Below are 15,932 nucleotides of genomic sequence, written 5' to 3'. Positions count from 1 at the left end.
GTACAGGAGGCATTGAAACAATATAACTTGCATATAGCGCCAGAGAAAATTCAAAAGGATTTTCCCATTTCTTATTTAGGGACCATATTTGAACAACACCGAATCCGGCCTCAAAAATTACAAATTAGAAGAGACCATTTAAAAACTTTAAATGACTTCCAGAAATTATTAAGAGATATTAATTGGCTTCGCCCGGTACTTAGGATTCCTACTTATCAATTACGACACTTATTTTCTACTTTAGAAGGAGACACAACTTTAGATAGTCCCCGAATCTTAACCCCCTTGGCTTTGCAAGAGCTTCAATTTGTTGAACAAAGATTAAATGATGGCTTTTTTAACATATATTTCTGCGTCTCAACCTATTTTATTCATAATATTTCATACCCCTCATTCTCCATCTGGTGCGATTGCTCAAGAAAAACGATTAATAGAATGTTTTTGTTTTTTTTTTTTACTTAATAGTTTCTCTAAAAATTAACTACATGTATGGATAAATTAGCCTTTCTTATACAAAAGGGTCACAATCGTATTTTACAATTATCAGGAAAAGAACCACATCAGATTATTACTCAATTAACGAATGCTCAGATATCTTTAAGTTTATAATTTAATGAAAATTGGCAAATTTCCCTTGCTTCACTTCCTGGTTCATTTTCTAATCATTATCCATCATCTAAATTGATTGATTTTCTTCGAGCCAACCCCATGATACCTCAATCTCCGATTTCAGATGATCCAGTTAAAGGACCTACTGTTTTTACTGATGCATATAAAAACACTGCTGGATATTGGACTTTTGAACGTTCTAAAGTTCTTCCCCATTCATTCTCCTCTGTACAGCCTGCTGAGTTGTGGGCTATTTATTTAGTTTTGCAAGATTTTTCTCAACTTCCTGTTAACATTGTTTCAGATTCTCGATAAGCTGTTCTCTACTGTCTACAGCTTCCTCAAGTTTCCCTGCCTATAACTCTTAAGACAGATATTGATAAATTGTTTTATCAGGTGCAGCAATTGCTCCTACAGCATTCAAAATCAATTTGCTTTACTCATATCCATGCTCATTCCGCCCTTCCTGGACCCTTGTCCTTCGGAAATGCTGCAATTGATGCATTACTTTATCCTATAGAAGCAGCAAAACAAGAACATCATCTGCAACATACTAACTCTAAAGGATTAAAAAAATCTTATGCTATTACTCGAAAACAAGCTCAAAATATTGTTTGCTCTTGTTCCATGTGTGCACCTTTTACTTTACGATTTACCCCACCAGGTGTCAACATACGAGGACTGCAAGCAAATCAGATATGGCAGATGGATGTAATTTTTATTTCATCTTTTGGGCAACAAAAATGCGTCCATCATACTATAGATACTTGCACACATTTCCAATGGGCGACTGCATTACATTCTGAAAAAGCTGATGCTGTTATTACTCATTTATTATCTTGTTTGCAGTTATGGGAATACCAACTGAATTAAAAACTGATAATGCACCTGCTTACCAATCAGCTAAATTAGGTCATTTTTTATCCCAATATCATATAACTCATACTTTTGGCATCCCTTATAATATGACCAACCTTGATAGTATATTAAAAAGCAGAGACATTACTTTGCCAACAAAGGTCCGTCTAGTCAAGGCTATGGTTTATCCCGTGGTCATGTATGGATGTGAGAGTTGGACTGTGAAGAGAGCTGATTGCCGAAGAATTGATGCTTTTGAACTGTGGTGTTGGAGAAGACTCTTGAGAGTCCCTTGGACTGCAAGGAGATCCAACCAGTCCATTCTAAAGGAGATCAATCCTGGGTGTTCATTGGAAGGACTGATGCTAAAGCTGAAACTCCAATACTTTGGTCACCTCATGTGATGAGTTGACTCACTGGACAAGACTCTGATGCTGGGAAAGGTTGGGGGCGGGAGGAGAAGGGGACGACAGAGAATGAGATGGCTGGATGGCATCACTGACTCGGTGGACATGAGTTTGAGTGAACTCCGGGAGTTGGTGATGGACAGGGAGGCCTGGCGTGCTGTGATTCATGGGGTCGCAGAGAGTCCGACACGACTGAGCAACTGAACTGAACTGAACTGAACTGATAATAGTCAAGGACAAGCTATCATTGAAAGAGCTAATCGTACTTTACGTGAATATGTTGAAAAAATAGAAAAGGGGGGAACAGCAGAGATTTATGAAACCAAAAGATATCTTGAATGAAACTTTACTTACTTTAATTTTTTTGAATATTTGGAGCAAAGAAAGTCTATCAGCAGCAGAATTGCATTTTCAAAGGAAAGAAGAGGATAAGAACATCTTGAATACACTCATTTGTTATAAAGATAAAGAAAAAGGTTGGGTTACAGCATCGCTGATATATTTAGGATGAAGTTATGCTTTCATATCTGTTGATAATTTTAGGTTTTGGACACCAACTCGGTTGATCAAGATTCATCATGGATGACCGCTTTGTGAGAAAATTTGAAGAGCTTTCTGCACAGCGCAGCTTTACCTTCCCTACCCGATCTGCGTCCCCTCCAACATGGGGGCAACTGAAGAAGCTTACATATGAGGCTGAGAAAACCCTCGTTAATGCTGATCACCCTTTCAATCCTACTAATTTGCTGTTGGCTATGATGACTGTCAGGTAATGTATGCGCAAGTGATAGAATATACTTATTGGGCTTATGTTTCTAATCCTCCTCTTGTGAGAGCTGTCTCTTGGGGTGAACCTGAAGTACAGGTATGCACCAATGAAACTGCATTCTTCCCACCAGCCGAGTGTGGAGGAATTGAGCGTTTGTATCATCATGATAATCAATATAACATAAGTAATGTTAATGTTGCAGTGGAGGGCCTCCCCTTGTGCATTGGAGGACATCTCTTTTGCCTTTCTAGAAAAAAGCACGATCATCACTCTTATAATACCTGGGGGGTACAATATAATAATTATCATCCTGCTGTCTTTACTGTGCTTGTTTCCACCAGGGGATTCAACACCTCTACGACACCGATGAGTCACCATCCTGATACCTTTATACCATTATGCCCTTCTAAATTTTTTATTTCTTCTCTAGAATCTTTGGAATGGGAAAGTTACTGAGGTCATTGGCCTTTTAAGGATTTGTTATTGTAGATTACAGCCCTGATCATAACCATTTGTTTGAACAAATCTATTCTGAATTTGTTATTGTAGATTGGAGCCCTGATCATAACCAAATTTTGGAAAAATGGTCTAATAAAACTCTCAAATGGCCTCGAACTAGTGGTACTTTAATGGGTAACGGTACTGAAACTGTAAAATGCCAGCAGTTCTCACTCGTTCCCCCTCAGTTGCAATTGTTAGGATATCCCCACTTCCAAGGGAATATTTGGAAACTGTGGGTATCTCACTATATGGTCGGGAAACTATACTTTGGATACGAATGACAGTTCAGGTCCCTTAGATGTTAACTTGCATATTAATAAACCTTATTCTGCTACGGCTTGTTTAAAATACCCCTTTGCATTGTTGTATGGGAATTGGCCTTGGAATGCAACTGAGGGATCTATATCATGTAATCATTGTAATTTAACACAATGTGTAAATCAGTCATGGTGGAAAAATTTTGAAATACAAACCCACAATTCTAATTTTTCAATGGTGGTTGTTAAAACTCGAACCGGAGTATGGCTACCTGTAAATTTGACAAGACCTTGGTCAGACTCTTTTGCTGTATCTCATTTGGTGACTGCTGTACAGACTTTGCTTCATCGATCCCGATGCATGCTCGGAGTAATCATAGCTTCAGTTCTTGCAATAGCTTCAGTTACTGCAACCGCTGCCATGGCTGGACTTGCTTTGCATCAAGGAATCCAAACAGCAGACTTTGTACTGGATTGGCATAAAGACTCTAATTTATTATGGCAACAGCAATGAGATTTGGATGCCCAACTTGCAACTGATGTACTCAATATTCAACATACTATTTCTTGGCTTGGGGATCAATTAACTGTCTTATCCACAAGAAGTGTGTTGAAATGTGATTGGAACTCCTCTCAATTATGTATAACACCTGTGCCTTTCAACATGAGTGAGGGTTGGGAAAAGGTGAAATGGTCTTTAACAGGGCATCAAAACCTAACCAAGGAAATTATGGAATTAGAGCAAAAAATTGTGTCTACATTTAGCAAAACGCTACCTGACATTACTGGGTCCGATCTGTTAAAAGATTTGCAGGAAGAGATGAACAATTTGAATCCTTTTGGGCATGTGTCTACTTTAATTGGAACTACTTTTGGGAATACTTTGTTCATAATACTATTATGCTGTGTTATTATTCTAGTCTTCCGGTGCTGGCAGAGAAGGCAACAACTAAAAAAGGACAGACAACGCATTATTGCCGCCTTACAGCTTGCTACTGCTTCTCAGAAAGAAGGGGGAAATGTAGGAGCCCGACAGTGACCACGAGAAAGAATGGTTAAGGAAGCAGAGATGTGCCTGCAAACAAGACTCTCTGCTTGGGCAGAGCATGCTTGCAAACAGGATGTTCTGCCAGGAAGCCTGCACGCAATATCCAAGGTTAATGGTCCGCTTGCATATGGGGGAACAAGACCTCCTTAAAAACAAGGAAGAGGCTGGAGTTCTGGGCAGGCTTCTTAGTAAACATGATGTAGTCACTTCCTCCCTTTGTTCCTCCCGTCCTTGGAATGTGCTTGGCTTTTTGTCCTTATTTGGTAGAAGAATGCATTGCTTAGATTTTGGTGTGTGTCCAGCTACCAGGGTATAAAAATAAACCGCAAGGGGGCTTGCGCAGAATTTTTCCTCCGGCCAGAGTTGTGTCTTTGTCTGTCTTTTGTGTGTCTTGTCTTTGTGTCATTTGCCTGCAACACTATTTACATAACAGACTCACAGACATAGTAAATAGACAACAAACTTATGGTTACCAAATGGGAGAGAGAGAGAGAAGGAAGAAAAGGTTAAGAGTATGGAAATAAGAGATAGAAAGCACTATACATAAAATAGATAAGCAATAAGCATTTGCTGTGTAACACAGAGAACAATATTCAATACCTTGTAGCAGCATATAGTGAAAATAATGTGATCTATATATGTATATATACTTTATACAATGTTTTCTTTTTATATTTACTTTAAAAAATCAAAGACATAAGAGAAAAGCAAATTGCTGTACACTTTAAACTATTAAAATCCTGTAGTTAAACACAGACAGTAATCTCCTTGACATCATTCTTAGTGGTACTTTTTTTTTTTAATGGATTTGACACTACAAGCAAGGAAAATAAAAGCAAAAATAAGAAGCATGATTATATCACACTAAAAATTTCTGCACACTGAAGGAAGCCATCATTTGTTTTGATTCAGCCTACTGAATAGGAGAAAATATTTGCAAAGCATATATCCAGTAAGAGTATAATACCACATAATATACATCATATAATTCAATATTTTAAAATATCCAATTGGAAAGTAGGCAGATGACATGAATAGACATCCCACCTAAGAAGACATAAAGATGACAAATAGGTCTATCACTATGAGCACTGAAAATATGCTCATTACTAATCATTAGGTAGTTACAAATCAAAACCTCTGATATATCACCTTACACATATCAGAATGGTTAAACATTTATCAAAAAGTTAAATACCAAAGCTGGCAAGGCTACAGAGAAAATATAACCTTCATTCACTATTCAAGGAATTGTAAATTGGTGCAATCACTATGGAAAATAGTGTGGATGTTTCCCCCAAAATTATAAAGAGAACCATATAATCCAGCATCACTTTGTTTTTTTCCAAGGAAAACACTTATTAAAATATATGACCCTCTGTGTTCATTTAAGTAAGGTTTTCAATAGCCCATAAAGAAAGCAACCTATATGTCTATCACTACATAAGTGGATTAAGAAGTTATGTATGTGTATACAATGGGATACTCCTCAGCCATTAAAAAAAGAATGAAATTTTTCCATTTGTGATAACATGAGTGGACCTTGAAGTCATTTTGCTAAGTGAAATAAGTCTGAAAGAGAAAGACAAATATTTTGTGATTTCATTTATATGTGAAATCTAAAATATGAAACAACTAAAAGAAAAAAAAAAAGACTAATAGATAGCAAACAGACTGGTGTTTGACAGCGGAGTGGATTGGAGAAGCAGACAAAATTCATGGGGTAACTGAGAGGTATAATTTACCATCAATAAAGTGAATAAGTCTTGGGATAAAACGTACACCGCAGGGATAAAATCAATAATATTGTCATAATTTTGTATGGTGATGGATGACCTAGACTTACTGTGGTGATCATTTGGGAATGTATTCAGACATTGAATCATTATGTTATAGGCCTGAAGCTAATATGATACTATATTTCAATTATACTCCAATTAAAAAAAAAGAAGAATGGCTAAATAAGGGATAATTGAAGAGTATCAGTTCAGCATGTAAAGTCCTTTTTGAGAGAGAAAAAGGGTTGCTGTCATTTTAAATGAAAAAGAGAAAAAATGGTAGATGATAGGAGAATTCCCCTAAAAAACAGAGACACCCTTTAGCTTTTTTGATCTTAAAAATTGTGAGATAAAGACATTGAATTTATTCAGTGTATCTTCAGTCAGTTCAGTCGCTCAGCCCTGTCTGACTCTTCACGACCCAGTGGACTGCAGCACACCAGGCTTCCTGTCCATCAATGACTCCTGGAGCTTGCTCACACACATGTCCATAGGGTCAGTGCTGCCATCCAACCATCTCATCCTCTGTTGTCCCATTCTCCTCGTGCCCTCGATCTTTCCCAACATCAGGATATTTTCTTAGAGTCAATTCCTATGCATCAAGTGGCCAAAGTACTGGAGTTTGAGGTTCAGCATCAGTACGTCCAATGAATATTCAGGACTGATTTCCTTTAGGATGGACTGGTTGGATCTCCTTCCTGTAAAAGGAACTCTCAAGAGTTTTCTCAAACACCACAGTACAAAACACATCAATTCTTCAGCCCACAGTTTTCTTTACAGTCCAACTCTTACATCCACACATAACTACTGGAAAAAACATAGCTTTGACAAGACAGAACTTTGCTGGCAAAGTAATTTCTTTGCTTTTTCATACGCTTTCTAGGTTGGTCATAACTTTTTTTCCAAGGAGCAAGCATCTTAATTTCATGGGTGTAGTCACCATTTGCAGTGATTTTGAGTCCAAGAAAATACAGTCTGTCACTGTTTCCATTGTTTCGCCATCTATTTGTCACGAAGTGATGAGACCAGATGCCATGATCTTAGTTTTCTGAAAGTTGAGTTTTAAGCCAAGTTTTCACTCTTGTCTTTCACTTTCATCAAGAGGCTCTTTAGTTCTTCTTCACTTTCTCCCATAAAGGTGGTGTCATCTGCATATCAGATTACTGATATTTCTCCTGGCAATCTTGATTTCAGCTTGTGCTTCATTCAGCCCAGCATTTCTCATGATGTACTCTGCATATAAGTTAAACAAGCAGGGTGACAAAAGACAGCCTTGACATACTCCTTTTCCTATTTGGAACCAGTCTGTTGTTCCATGCCCAGTTCTAACTGTTGTTTCTTGACCTGAATACAGATTTCTCCAGAGTCATGTGGTCTGGTATTCCCATCTCTTTCAGAATTTTCCACAGTTTGTTGTGATCCACAGAGTCAAAAGCTTTGGTGTAGTCAATAAAACAGAAGTAGATGTTTTTCAGGAACTCTTTTGCTTTTTTGATGATCCAACTGATGTTGGCAATTTGATCTCTGGTTCCTTTGCCTTTTCTAAATCCAACTTGAATGTCTGGAAAGTCACAGTTCACATATTGTTGAAGCCTGGCTTGGAGTATTTTGAGCATTACTTTGTGAGTGTGTTATATGAGTGCAATTGTGCGGTAATTTGAGCATTCTTTGGCATTGCCTTTCTTTGGGATTGGAGTGAAAACTGACCTTTTTCAGGCTTGTGGCCACTGCTGAGCTTTCCAAATTTGCTGTCGTGTTGAGTGAAGCACTTTCAAAGCAACATCTTTTAGGATTTGAAATAGCTCAACTGGAATTCCATCACCTTCACTAACTTTGTTCATAGTGATGCTTCCTAAGGCCCACTTGATTTCACATTCCAGGATATCCAGTTTTCGGTGAGTGCTCACACCATTGTGGTTATGTGGGTCATGAAGATATTTTTTGTATAGTTCTTCAGTGTATTCCTGCTACCTCTTAATTTCTTCTGCTTCTGTTAGTTCCATACAATTTCTGTCCTTTATTTTTCCCATCTTTTCGTGAAATGTTCCCTTGGTAATTCTAATTGTCTTGAAGAGATCTCTATTCTCTCCCATTCTTTTGTTTTCCTCTATTTTTTGCGTTGATCGCAGATGAAGACTTTCTTGTATATCTTTGATATTCTTTGGAATTCTGCATCAAATGTATATATATTTCCTTTTCTCCTTTGCCTTTGACTTATCTTCTTTTCTCAGCTATATGTAAGGCTTCCTCAGCCAACGATTTTGTCTTTTTACATTTCTTTTTCTTGGGAATAATGTTGATCATTGCCTCCCTACAATGTCACAAACCTCCATTCATAGTTATTCAGGCATTCTGTCTATCAGATATAACTCCTTGAATCTATTCGTCCCTTCCACTGTATAATTGTAAGGGATTTGATTTAGGTCATACCTGAATGATCTAGTGATTTTCCCTACTTTCTTCTATTTAAGCCTGAGTTTTGTAGTAAGGAGTTCATGATCTTAGCCACAGTCAGCTCCTGTCTTTGTTTTGCTTGCTATATACCACTTCTCCATCTTTGGCTGCAAAGAATATAATCAGTCTAATTTCGGGATTGACTATCTGGTGAAATCAATGTGTAGCACCTTCTCTTGTGTTGTTGGAAGAGGATGTTTGTAATGACCAGTGCGTTCTCTTGGAAAAATTATTTTAGCCTTTGACCTGCTTTGTTTTGTACCCCAGGGACAAATTTGCCTATTTCTCCCAGTATCTCTTGAATTCCTGCTTTTGCCTTCCAGTCCCCTATAATGAAAAGGATATCCTTTTTTTGGGTAATAGTTCTAGAAGGTCTTGTAGGTCTTCATAGAACCTTTCAACTTCAGCTTTTTTAGCATTGCTGGTAGGGGCATAGACTTGGATTATTGTGCTATTTAGTGGTTTGCCTTTGAAACGAACAGAGATATACCATTACCTTTATTTCTACCACTGGGTCTTTGCAAGTTGGAATTCAGTAAATTGCACGTGAGATACATGGCCTATGTATTGGGTATGATTTTCAGCTTGCCTTTGAGTAAAATGTTCAGATAAACAAGACATAGCATAAGAATAGGCGATTTAGATGGTGAGGGTGGGATGATTTGAGAGAATGGCATTGAAACATGTATATTATCATATGTAAAAGGAATCACCAGTCCAGGTTTGACACATGATACGGGATGCTCGGGGCTGGTGCATGGGGATGACCCCGAGGGAGGATAAGGGGAGGTGGGAGGGGGCCTCAAGAAGGTGAACACATGTACACCCGGGGCGGATTCATGTCAGTGTATGGTAAAACCAACCAATATAATACTGTAAAGTAATTAGCCTCAAAATTTTAAAAAAAAGGAAAAAAAGGAATAGGCGATTTTTAAAATTAATTGATTTATTTTAATTGGAGGATAAATACTTTAGAATATTGTGATGTTTTTCCCCACACATCTACATGAGTCAGCCACAGGTATACATGTGCCCCCCATCATCCTGAACCCCAATTGATTTATTTTAATTGGAGGATAAATACTTTAGAATATTGTGATGTTTTTCTCCATATATCTACATGAGTCAGCCACAGGTATACATGTGCCCCCCATCATCCTGAACCCCTCACTCACCTTCCTCCCTATCGTATCCCTCTGGGTTGTCCCAGAGCATTGTCTTTGGGTACCCTGCTTCATGTATTGAACTTGCGTTGGTTGTCAGTTTTACATATGATAGCATTCATGTTTCAATGCTGTTCTCTCAAATCATCCCACTCTCATCTTCTCCCACTGAGTACAAAAGTATGCTCTTTACATCTCTGACTCCTTTGCTGAAAATAGGTAAATTCTTATAAAAATGAAGATTGCATATAGCTTCACTAGAATTTTATATGGTACATCATTTGTATATAATCCTAATCTTTATCCTAATGTAAATTATTGTCTTCAAAACATTAAATGAAAAGCTTCTCATAACTATCACAGGTTCAGTTCCAGATAACTGCCATAAAGCAAATGTTGCAACAAACCAGGTGACACAAATTTTTTTCTGTTTCTTCAGTTCAGTTCAGTTCAGTCGCTCAGTCGTGTCCGAATTTTTGTTACCCCGTGAATCACATCACGCCAGGCCTCCCTGTCCATCACCAACTCCCAGAGTTCACTCAAACTCATGTCCATAGAGTCGGTGATACCATCCAGCCATCTCATTCTCTGTCGTCCCCGTGTCCTCCCACCCCCAATCCCTCCCAGCATAAGACTCTTTTCCAGTGAGTCAACTCGTCGCATGAGGTGGCCAAAGTATTGCAGTTTCAGCTTTAGCATCAGTCCTGCCAATGAACACCCAGGATTGATCTTCTTTAGAATGGACTGGTTGGATCTCCTTGCAGTCCAAGGGACTCTCAAGAGTCTTCTCCAACACCACAGTTCAAAAGCATCCATTCTTCGGCGCTCAGACTTCTTCACAGTCCAACTCTCACATCCATACATGACCACGGGAAAAACCATAGCCTTGACTAGATGGACCTTTGTTGGCAAAGTAATGTCTCTGCTTTTTAATATGCTATCTAGGTTGGTCATAACTTTCCTTCCAAGAAGTAAGAGTCTTTTAATTTCCTGGCTGCAATCAGCATCTGCAGTGATTTTGGAGCCCCCAAAAATAAAGTCTGACAGTTTCCACTGTTTCCCCATCTATTTCCCATGAAGTGATGGGACCAGATGCCATGATCTTCGTTTTCTGAATGTTGAGCTTCAAGCCAACCTTTTCACTCTCTTCTTTCACTTTCGTCAAGAGGCCTTTGAGTTCCTCTTCACTTTCTGCCATAAGGGTGGTGTCATCTGCATATCTGAGGTTATTGATATTTCTCCAGGCAATCTTGATTCCAGCTTGTGCTTCCTCCAGCCCAGAGTTCCTCATGATGTACTCTGCATATAAAACTTATGTTTACAATTTACTGTGGTCTATTACATATGTAATAACATTAACTCTAAAAAATGCACACAATACAATTTAAAATATTTTATTACTCAAAAACTCTGAGTTTCAGCTTATCATAATATTTTAGCTAGTGTAGAGACTTGTCCCACTGTTGATGAGATAGTCATGTCTATTTCTTTTTTTTTTTTTTTAATTTGTTTGTTTTTTATTAAAGGATAATTGCTTTACAGAATTTTACTCTTTCTTGTCAAACCTCGACCTGAATCTGCTATAGGTATGCATATATCCCCTCCCTTTTGAAACTCCCTCCCACCTCGTCCCCATCTGACCCCTCTAAGTTGATACAGAGCCCCTGTTTGAGTTTCCTGAACCATACAGCAAATTCCTGTTGTCTATTTTACGTATGATAATGTAAGTTTCCATGTTACTTTTTCGTTCATCTCATCCTCTCCTCTTCCATTGTGTATATGTACCACAACTTCTTTATCCATTCATCTGTCAATGGACGTCTAGGTTGCTTCCATGTTCTAGCTGTTGTAAATAGTCCTGCAATTATACATGTGTCTTTTTAAATTTGGTTTCCTCGGTGCATATTCCTAGGAGTGGGATTTCTGGGTCATATAGTGGTCAAACCACCATATTCCTAGTTTTTTAAGGAATCTCCATATAGTCTTCCATGGTGGTTGTATCAATTTACATTACCACCAACAGGGAAAGAGCATTCCCTTTTCTACACATCCTGGAAATAAAAGTATTCACCATCAAATTTGTGTTCATTTATCTAATATTGAGCAATGTTGAGCATCTTTTCATGTATTTGTTAGGCATCTGTATGTCTTCTTTGGAGAAATGTCTGTTTAGGTCTTTTTTTCCCCATTTTTTTAATTGGGTTGCTTGTTTTTCTGGTGTTGAGTTGTATGATTTGCTTGAATATTTTGGAAATTAATCCTTTGTCACTCATTTTGCTATTCTTTTCTCCCATTCTGAGGGTTGTCTTTTCAACTTGCTTATAGTTTCCTTTCCTGTGCAAAAGCTTTTAAGATTAATCAGGCCCCACTTGTTTTGTTTCCATTACTCTAGGAGGTGTGTCATAGTTTTTGCTTTGATTTATGTCATCGAGTGTTCTGCTTATGTTTTCCTCTAAGAGTTTTACAGTTTCTGGTCTTACATTTGGATCTTTAATCCCTTTCGAGTTTATCTTTGTGTATGGTGTTAGGAAGTGTGCTAATTTCATTCTTTTACATGCAGCTGTCCAGTTTTCCCAGCATCAATTATTAAAGAGGCTGTCTTTGCCCTATTGTATATTCCTGCCTCCTTTTTCAAAAATAAGTTACCCATAGGTGCATGGGTTTCTTTCTGGGATTTCTATCTCGTTCCATTTGTCTATATTTCTGTTTTTGTGCCAGCACTATATTGTCTTGATGACTGTATATTTGTAGTATAATCTGAAGTCAGGAAGACTGATTCCTCCAGCCCCATTCTTCTTTCTCAAGACTGCTTTGGCTATTCAGGGTCTCTTATGTTTCCATATGAATTGTGAAATATTTTGTTCTAGTTCTGTGTAAAATGGTAATTTGATAAGGATCACATTAAATCTGTAGATTGGATTTGGTAGTATAACCATTTTCACAGTATTATTTCTTTCTAGCCAAGAACAAGTAACACCTCTCCAACTGTTTATGTCGTCTTTGATTTATTTCACTGCTGCTGCTGCTGCTGCGTCACTTCAGTCGTGTCCGACTCTGTGTGACCCCATAGACAGAAGCCCACCAGTGTCCCCCGTCTCTTGGATTCTCCAGGCAAGAACACTGGAGTGGGTTGCCATTTCCTTCTTCAATGTGTGAAGGTGAAAAGTGAAAGTGAAGTCGCTCAGTCGTGTCCAACCCTTAGCGACCCCATGGACTGCAGCCTACCAGTCTCCATCCATGGGATTTTCTAGGCAAGAGTACTGGAATGGCTCCTGTGTACACTTCTTTTATCTTCTTTGGTAAGTTTATTCCTAGATATTTAGTTATTTTTGTTCCAATGATGAATGGGATTGATTCTTCAATTTATCTTTCTGATTTTTAATTGTTACTATATAGAAAATGATTTCTGTGTATCGATTTTGTATCCTGCAACTTTGTTAAATCCACTGGTTAGCTCTACTAATTTTCTGATACTATCTTTAGGGTTTTCTACATACAGTAACTTGTCATCTGAAAGCAATGAGAGCTTTACTTCATCTTTTCTGATCTGGATTCCTTTTATTTCTTTTTCTTCCCTGATTGCTATAGCTAGGACTTCTAGAGCTATATTGAAAAATAGTGGTGAAAGTGGATGCCCTTGTCTTGTTCCTGATCTTATGGGGAATTCTTTCAGTTTTTCACCAATGAGAATAATGTTTACTGTAGGCTTATCCTATATGGCCTTTACCATGTTGAGTTAGGTTCCTTCCATGGCCGCTTTCTGAAGAGTTTTAATCATAAATGGATGCAAAATTTTGTCAAAGGCTTTTTCTGCTTATATTGAGATGATCATATGGTTTTTATCTTTCAATTTGTCAATATGGTGTATCACATTTATTGTTTTCCATATATTGAAGAATCCTGCACTCCTGGAAGAAACCCAACTTGATCATGGTGTAAGAGCTTTTTGATGTGTTGCTGAATCCTGTTTTCTAAAATTATTTGAGGATATTTGAATCAATATTCATCAGTGATATTGGCTTGTAGTTTTCTTTTCTGTGTTGTCTTTGTCTGGTTTTGGTATCAGGTGGACTAATAGAGTGAATTGGGATGTGTTCCTTCCTCTGAAAATTTTTGAAAGAGTTTTAGAAGAATATGTATTATCTCTTCTCTAAATGTTTGATAAAATTCTTCTGTGAAGCCATCTGGTCCCCGGCTTTTGTTTTCTTGGGAGAATTTTTATCACAGCTTCAACTTCAGTGCTTTTAATTGTGTTGTTCATAGTTTCTATTTCTTCCTGGTTCAGTCTTTGAAGATTAAACGTTTCTGAGAATGTGTCAATTTCTTCCAGGTTATCTACTGTATTGCCATATAGTTGTTCATAATAGTCTCTTACAATCCTTTGTATTTCTGCATTGTCTGATGTAACCTCTCCTTTTTCATTTCTAATTTTGTTCATTTGATTCTTCTTTCTTTTTTTCCTGATGAGTCTGGCTAAAGGTTTGTCGATTTTGTTTATCTTCTCAAATAATTGGCTTTTAGTATTATTAATTTTACTATTTTTCTTTCATTTCTTTTTCATTTACTTCTGCTCAAATCTTTATGATTTATTTCCTTCTACTAATTTTATATTGTGGCTGTTATTCTCCTTTTTCCAGTTGTTTTAGGTGTAAAGTTAGGTTGTCTATTCAATGTTTTTCTTGTTCCTTGAGGTAGGATTGTATTGCAATAAACTTCTCTCTTAAAGATGCTTTTGCTGAATTCCATAGGTTTTGATTGTTGTCTTTTCATTGTCATTTGTTTCTAGAATTTTTTTATTTCAATTTTTATTTCTTCAGTAACCTGTTGGTTATTTAGAATCATGTTGTTTAATCTGCATTTGTTTGTTTTACTTACACTTTTTTCTTGTAATTGATATCTAGTCTCATAGCACTGATGTAGGAGAAGATTCTTGATACGATTTCAATTTTTTTTAATTTACTTAGATTTTATTTGTGACCCAACATGTGGTCTATCCTGGAGAATGTTCCATGTGTACTTGAGAAGAAGGTGTATTCTGCATTTGGATGAAATGTTATGAAGAGATTATGAATGAGATCCATCACATCTAATGTATCATTTAAGATTTGGGTTTCCTTATTAATTTTTTGATTTGATGATTCATCCATTGATGAGAGTGGGGTGTTAAAATCTCCTAATGTTATCATATTACTGTCAATTTCTCTTTTTATACACGTTAGTGTTTGTTTTATGTATTGAGGTGCTCCTATGTTGGGTGCCTAGATAATTATAATTCTTGTCTCTTCTTCTTGGATTGATCCCTTGATCATTATGTAGTGTCTTTCCTTATCTCTTGTAACCTTATTTTAAGGTCTGTTTTGTCTGATATGAGGATCGCTACTCCAGCTTTCTTTTGCTTCCCAATTGCATGGAATGTACCTTTCCACCCTCTCATTTTCAGTCTATGCGTTCTTGAGGTCTGAAGTTGATTTCTTGTTGACAGCATATACATGGGTCTTGTTTTTGTGTCCATTCAGCCAATCTGTGTCTTTTGGTTGGAGCATTTAATCCATTTGCTTTTAAAGGAATTATTGATAAATATATCCTTAGAACACTCAGATATGACATGAATCAAATCCCTTATGATTATATAGCGGAAGTAAGAAATAGATTTAAGGGACTATATCTGATAGTTAGGGTGCCTGATGAACTATGGACGGAGGCTCGTGACATTGTACAGCAGACAGGGACCAAGACCATCCCCTTGGAAGAGAAATGCAAAAAAAACCACAAAATGGCTGTCTGAGGAGGCCTTACACATAGCTGTGAAAAGAAGAGAGGCGAAAAACAAAGGAGAAAAGGAAAGATATAAGCATCTGAATGAAGAGTTCTAAAGAATAACAAGGAGAGATAAGAAAGCCTTCCTCAGTGATAGATGCAAAGAAATAGAGGAAAACAACTGAACAGGAAAAACAAGAGATCTCTTCAAGAAAATTGGAGATATCAAAGGAACATTTCATGCAAACATGGGCTTGATAAAGGACAGAAATTGTACGGACCTAACAGAAGCAGAAGATGGTGGCAAGAATACACAGAAGAACTGGACAAA

Source organism: Moschus berezovskii, chromosome 10, assembly GCF_049115385.1.
Source record: "Moschus berezovskii isolate FMDL1 chromosome 10, NW_MosBer_1.0, whole genome shotgun sequence".
NCBI classification, from domain to species: domain Eukaryota; kingdom Metazoa; phylum Chordata; class Mammalia; order Artiodactyla; family Moschidae; genus Moschus; species Moschus berezovskii.
Note: the sequence above shows the minus strand (reverse complement) of the source record.